We start from the raw sequence: 7,500 nt of genomic DNA on the forward strand, positions 1-7,500 counted from the left end.
AGAAGAAAGTTTTCTGTCATTATCAGTCTATGACAATGGAAGAAGAAATTTATACAATGCAGTATATTCAATTCAAAATGCTCTGTGAATGAATTACAGTTTCTGTTCTCATTGTGTGATTATTCCTATAAAATAATGGTATGTAACCAAAATAACATACAAACAAAACAAAAAGGATATAAATAATGAACAAATCATATACAATTAACAAAGTAAAAACTTCCTTAATGGCTTTGCTTGAGTGTAGGCAAAAAATCTTCTGAATTCTGAATTTGACTATGGAACATGACTTCCATTACACTGATGTACAAGAGATGAAATGTATATTCCCAATCAAAACCAACTGAGGTATCAGGGAAATATCAATTTAACTGTTAATAATCTCAAGAAGAAGAAGAAGAAAGCAATCAAGCATTAGTTTTTCCGTATAATACCAAGAAAATTGGAAACAATAAAATCAACTTATCTTTCATGAAATAAAGATAATATTGGCCCCACCAAAACAAAACTAAAGCAAAAACATGACTGCACAACTGAATAATATTTTGGATTAATCTGCACTTGAGTAACTATTCACCTTGCATTTCAGACTAATTTATCAACATGAATGCCAACACAAGTAAAAACCTTCGAGCACTGTGATGTTAAGAGGTTTTATGGGGTTTATGATGTTGAACATGGTGCCACTATAAATTTGTACTTTCCCATAATGGGAAAACAAGGCCACAAAATAGAACTTCTGTTTAGTACTCACTACTAAAATTATATATTTCTTTACCAAGTGTGTCATAACAGTATATGCTAAATCAAATAATTAAAAAAGGAAAAATAAACATGTCATATTTCCTGACAAAATGTTTATAACACTGACCTAATACATACAGATAACAAGCTTATAAAACTTGAAAGGTACTTAGAGGTTGAAACCTGGTGTAATTCCTTACACAACCTATAATAAATTATAAACAATATGACTAGAGGAAATAATGATGTGTTGTTGAAGGCAATGGATTTCAATAAAATCATAAGGAACATAGTTTGAAAGCCTTGAAAGTACAGAACAAATGGAAATGTTTTAAAATAAAAGAGGCTTGACAGATCAAGCACTCTGAAATCTGGGATGAGCTGCCAATTTTTATTTTTTCTAAAAAAGCTTGCCGCACTCTTGCTGCACACTAAAACTCTCTTGCACACTGCATTCCTGATTTTGGTCATGCACATCCAAGATCTTCCTAAGTAAGGCTCAAAAAATGTATGTCTTTGTCCAAGACCATCCAAAAATATCTCTTTATCCACGTTTTAAAACACCTGATTCCTCTAAAACTGAGAGATGTTTAGGCACTCTGGAAATCTATTACCCAAAGAAGTTAGACCTTTGCACTTGCAAGAATAGACCATTTCTGAAAGGCTATTATGGCCATATCTTAGTAAAAACGAAAATTATCTAGCATAATTACAGCTTCTAAATGTTAAGGGTGCAAATTTTAACCATATACAAAAAATAATTCAACATTACTTCCTACACTGTTTTTTTGGGAGAGGAAAGTCATGATGATTCAGCTGATCTGAGCAGACGGCCAGGATTCCTTCTGGGCCTTAAGTCTCGCTTCGGCCTGTCTATATCAGCATGAATATCTAAGAAAAATGCAAAAAAAAAAAAAAACACTCACCTCATCTAAAAATTTGGTTACATCATAGACTTTGTCGTGAATCACAACCCAACACGAATCTGTTGTTTTATGCTCCGCAACCTCCGCTAAGGTGTACACCTTTGGAGATGTGATGCTAGTTTGTTCATCTTTACTTTCTTCCCCCATCGTCTCAGCTAGTCACGGGGAGCTGATCTTGCAAGGCGTTGCAGAATACCGGTATCAGACAATTGTTGTTGACCCGATCAAGGTGTTGCATCAACTGCGGCCGAGGTGTTGCGTGTGGCTCAGCGACGAAGCTCCTCCCGAGCGGTCGCAATGTCGCGATTCAAGAAACTGTGTGACTGAAGCACTCGTTCCCTGCTGCCTGCCGCACTTCTATTTAGACTTTTTGTGTATTTACTAAGCTGCAACTTCTGAAAAGTTGTGAATAATATGATGTTATATTAATTCAATTGTAGGCAGCAACAATGGCTAGTTATCGTACATCAATGGTTGACAACCCTGAAATTGTCCGAAAAATAGTAACTGTACCCAAAAATAGAGGGAAAGATATATATAAACACAGTGAATATTGTGATACTAGTCCATAATTGCAAGTCTTTCTTAATAACATTTATTGATATGGAGAATATTAAATAGGACTCACTTATATCTAAGTTTACATGCAGAAGGCAAGAATATCATATCAATATATATCCTACATTCAATATTTAATTTAAAGATATTTAAAGACTATTTTAATTAATCAGTTTTGTTATGTGAAAGAGAAGAAGAAAAAAAAGATCGAGCAATCCTCGTTACTATTCTTCCGCCAGACACCGAGCACTCAGACGTGTCAAGAGTCGAATAGCAGTCGCTTCATCGCATACATCTGACGTCGCTTTTCTCCGGCTGCAAGTAAGTAGATCTTTGTGTTATTTGATGTGCAGTGCGAATGGTGAAAAATACTAACGAGTAGATAAACTGATTGGTTAATTGTTGGCAGCCTATTTCTTTTTGTCATCGGTGAGAAAGTGAGAAGGTACCAGACCGTCCCTGACAGATCTACGCGGCTTCACTCAGGAAATGTAAAGCGTCATATTTTTGTAGATATAATATTGCAGTTAACAGATGTAAATGAATAACAAGGGATACATTTCGATGATGATTGTTGATGTTGGGTTTAACTATTTCTGTGCAAACTGTGGCATCTCAGGTCAATGTCATGTGCGGGAACACATGTTATAGGACTTCCATGCACAAGTATACCTGTCCCCGGTAGAGCTTGAAAGCATCTAACGAAAATTCCAGGTAATTTTCCGGAATATATCTGCATCTCAAAATCTACCATGCAGTGCTTCCCAGGCTCCTCTCCACGGTGGCATCCTAAACCCTGTCCAGCCTGCAGCACCTTTTTCTTTACCCCCCCTCCCACCCTACACGAATTTATGCCATAACCAAAATGCATTTTGCCTGTTTCAAGAATCACAGAAGCTTGAAACCCAATATTCACAGAATTAAATGATAAACCCAATTTATGATTAATCATCTTGGTATGCTCATGCAAAGTTAAGGCAAAGTGAAGATATTTTTGTAGAGGACACAATGTAGTAGTTGTTGGTACTGGTTTCAGCCAGCCATCTTTTATAAGACAAATAATATATGGATTAATGTTACCGAGTGAGACAGAGATGGAGGGAAATAGATACCGCTATCTTATAGAGCTTAAGAAATAGGGTATTTGTTACCGAGAGCGATGCACCTTCCAGATACGAAGTCCCAAAACCTGGGTATCATACGAACCCAAAATCCATACCTAACCTTTCCTTTTTTATATTTATTACTCCTCTATTATCATGCTTAATTTTACTGAGAGCGACACACAGAGATAGAGGAAAATGGACACTGCCATCTTAAAGAGCATAAAAAATAGAGTAGGGAACAATACAGGATTATCTGCAGCAGCCTCATAATTGTCGGGATAGGAGGAAAATGTCTGCTACATGTCACGGCTGAGAAACCAAATCCACAACACCCTCACACTGCCAGTCCTTTATGTTTCTATAACTCCATTTTGTACATTTTCTTTGTTTTCTATAATGAATGCATTTTCTGTTGACTAATCTGGATATCATTTTCAATTTATTTATTGTCATAATTTTTTCATATTACTCGTTACCTTTCCTTTTCTCTTTTTGATGCTACTAGATCTATTTGGTTGCTTCTCAAATGAATATGATTTTTTATTTAATTTTGTTATTTATATTATCCATTTTTAACTATATAACAACATAACTGCTTGTTTACCTTAATTACCTCCCTTATTGGAACAATACACACTGTCAGTCACTTTCTCAGTTTTCTTTAACCCATTTGCGATGGGGAAAATTAACCAAAAATGGGGAAAATGCTGTGCTCATCTTTTATATATTTTGTGAAATGTCTCTACACATAAATGGCTCTGCCTTACCTGATTTTGCCTTTCCTTGAATTGGCAGGAAAATGTGTTTTGGTTAATTTTCCGACTATGACAATTGGGTCTTCCCTTACATTATTTATATCATCAGATTTGTTCTTGTGTGATGAGAACGAATCTGATGATAATCTCTGTCGGATTATCCAGCCAACAATCTTGATAGCAGGGAAGGGCATGAAGTAGATCAGGGAAATTATGGGGTAAAACAGGCATAAATAAGCAAAATAGAGAACAGAAATGTGTAAAACAAGCACAAAAAATGCTTAAAATTGGCAAATGAAACTCTACGGACATCGCCGCCATCTTTGAAAGTCTACGGACCGACGCGCCAATTTTCGAAAAACTCGTTCGGCAAAAATCTACGGGATTTCACATGATCCAAATCCCCAGTGGTAATTGTACAATGCGTCCTAACCAATAAACCAACCTAACCTAAACCTGTGGGATTTATACACTACGATCTATATATTCCCTAGCCAGGGGGCTCTGCCCCCTGGACCCCCGTGGTATTAAATGCGTCTAGCCCTTGACCCCCTTAGTAGTATATACGCCTAGCCAAGGGGCTAAGCCCCCAGGACCCCCAGGGTTAACCCACAAACCTTTATATAGCGCAAGATTGAGCTTTTCTGCGCTTCTGTCTCTGGTCAGAATTGCTTGGTTTCTAATCACTTTTTTGGCATTTGGGTCACTTGTTGGACTCAAATATCAGGCTTTCATTGAGAATAATGTCTATTTGTCCTGTATATCCACAATATGACTTTAAAAATGACCTGTAGTCGATGCAGCACTTAAAACGAAACCTCTCTCTCGGTGTTTCTCACTGAATGGTCGCTGGACGACCTGTCAAATCTCCCAGTGAACACATGCATGCGCACAAGGTTATTGTACAGAATAGCGTAAATAATTACCAAAAGACGTATAAGAAGTATAATAAAACTAGAAGAATGCATTACATACATGAATTCGGGAAAACAGACGCTAGTAATGACAAAATAAGCCTTCTCACAAGCGTGTAGCAATACATGGACTACTTAATGGATCGCCGTAATGAGTTACGCGTCACATTGGTTTTGGTTTTCGCGAGGTAAACATGGAAGGGGACTTAGAAAATGAAGGGGCGATCTTCTGTCTTCTCTGTCCTGTATCTCCCTTGTTTTAGATTTGCGCACCTTTTGCCATAGATGAAAAGTGTCTTAGTTTTCGTCAAGGTATCCACTTCACACACTTATTTTACTGTACTCTTGGTTGACATGCGCGGAAAGTTTAACTGTATTTTTTACTAGTACTATGAATATCGATGGTGTTATTATTATTATAGACATTATAATCATTATAATGTTATAAACAATAATAATAGCAAAATAAGATACCATAAAACATTTTCGCAAATTAAAGAAAAGGGTAAATGGGCGAGACAGGCAGTATTCGTAACTGGATCATTAGTGATTAAGTACAAGTGTAACCATCCGTGTGTAACAATAATTAAACGGGCATGTCACGAATACGTGACATGCCCGTCGCGAATGGGTTAAGGTTTTGCTCAGGCAAGACCTTCAGACTTCTGTGGTCAGTGACATGGGCTATGTTTGATTTTATATTTAACCCGTTACTGACGGAGATGGCATGTACATATATGCCATGCCCACTGTGAGTTAACTTGTTTAATAGTTTTTACACATAGATGGATACACTTGTCACCAATGAGCCAATTACGAGTGCTGCCTGTCTCAACCGTTCACCCTTTTCATTGATTTACAAATATATTTTACAGTATCTTACTTTGCTGTTACTAATGTTTATAACATTATAGTAATTATAATGTTTATAATAAAAAAAAAACACCATCGATATTCATAGCACAAGTAAAAAAATGTGTTTTTCCTGCCAGTTCAAGGAAAGGTGAAATCAGGTAAGATCACAAGATCTACTAATTAAATCCTTTGTGGCTAAGCACTTGCAGAGCCATCTATGTTCTGAGATATTTCACAAAAAATATAAGAAATGAACACAGCATTTTCCCCATATTTTATTCATTTTCCCTGGCAATAATGGGTTGAATATTATTTTACTAGTATTGTTGTTTTATCATCAAAGATCATTGCAGTGTTATTTATATATTTTTTTTTTATGAGAGGTATGGGCATTTTTTGCAACATTACAGCGGCTAGACTGATCTCTTGCTCTGTGTGGGCTGGTTGCACAGAGTGTATCTTCTTTCAGTTTCCAAACAAGACTATTTGTGATTGTACTGCTCATCTGCATCCTCCACACTGACTGTGTGTCACAATATCTTTTTAATAACAAATGTCTCTTGGCATGAAGTGCTAATAAAGAGGGGGATACAGGGGGGGCTTGTCCTCCCTGTCTAGGGAATAAATAGAAGGTAGGTATGATTAAGTTGGATATCTGGGTTCCTATGACTACTTATGTGTGACAGAAATTTATTATAATTGTATTGCTCGAAACTTGGTTCGCCTTTTCTGAAAACGGACTTTTTGTGCATATAATTTTTACTTGGGAGCTTTTTTTATTGTTTGGATCGAGTTTTCGAAAAATTGACTTTTTAACATTTCATAAATCACTTTTTTCAATTTTTGCTTCAAACCCTGATCTCCTTAAATAATTGGGTAGAGGAAATCTATAAAAAATCAGATTTTGGTAATTAGTCTCTAGAGGGAGTGCTGCTGTCACTAACAATTACCATTATCACTTTGTGCCTAATTAAAAAAAAACACATTAAGGCTGTCTCTGAGTGGTGATATGCAACATATACTTTCATAATTTCGTAGCAAATAGGTGGTCGCTGCAGCTGTACCTGTGTTGTTTATTAGTTTTTTATACTATTTTTTTTTTCATATTTCTCCTCTTTTTTCTCCTTATTCTATATTAGTTTTGATGCTCTCTGAAATATATATGCTTTTTATTCCCTTTTCCTTAATTCTCTTATTCATTCTTTAGTATTTAACAACATTACTGTCTTTTTACATTAATAGCCTCCCATATTGGAACAACAAATACTGACAACTATGCCGACACTTACGCTTAAACTCTTGTAATGATGGGACCCTCCAACTTCTGTACTGAGAATGACATGGGGCATGTTTGATTCTGTATATTATTTTTTGGATCAATATTGTGTTGTTTTTATGATCATGGATCATTACAATATTAGTCAGAAACTGTTTTTGTGGTAGATTTGGGCAATTTTGGCAGTATTATGATGGCCAGGCTGACCTCCTGCACAACTTGATTGCCTTGGGGCTCAAATACAACTCTGATTATCATCTGGACAGCCATATATATTATTATTATTATTATTATTATTATTATTATTATTTTATTTATTTATTTATTTATTTTTTTGTGCGACATATAAAAATGTTCTCTCTACAC

General features: G+C 35.8%; 1 protein-coding gene across 1 annotated transcript in view; it reads left to right on the forward strand.

The window, feature by feature from the left end:
- Nucleotides 1-2,406: 2,406 nt before the first annotated feature.
- LOC125035836 (zinc finger matrin-type protein 5-like) overlaps nucleotides 2,407-7,500 on the forward strand; it is a 12,180-nt gene continuing 7,086 nt past the window's right edge. The window contains exon 1 of the mRNA XM_047628099.1: nucleotides 2,407-2,549. The gene's annotated coding sequence lies outside the window, so the exon portion shown is untranslated. The remainder of the gene's footprint in view (nucleotides 2,550-7,500) is intronic.

The sequence above is a fragment of the Penaeus chinensis genome, chromosome 20 (assembly GCF_019202785.1).
Source record: "Penaeus chinensis breed Huanghai No. 1 chromosome 20, ASM1920278v2, whole genome shotgun sequence".
NCBI classification, from domain to species: Eukaryota; Metazoa; Arthropoda; class Malacostraca; order Decapoda; family Penaeidae; genus Penaeus; species Penaeus chinensis.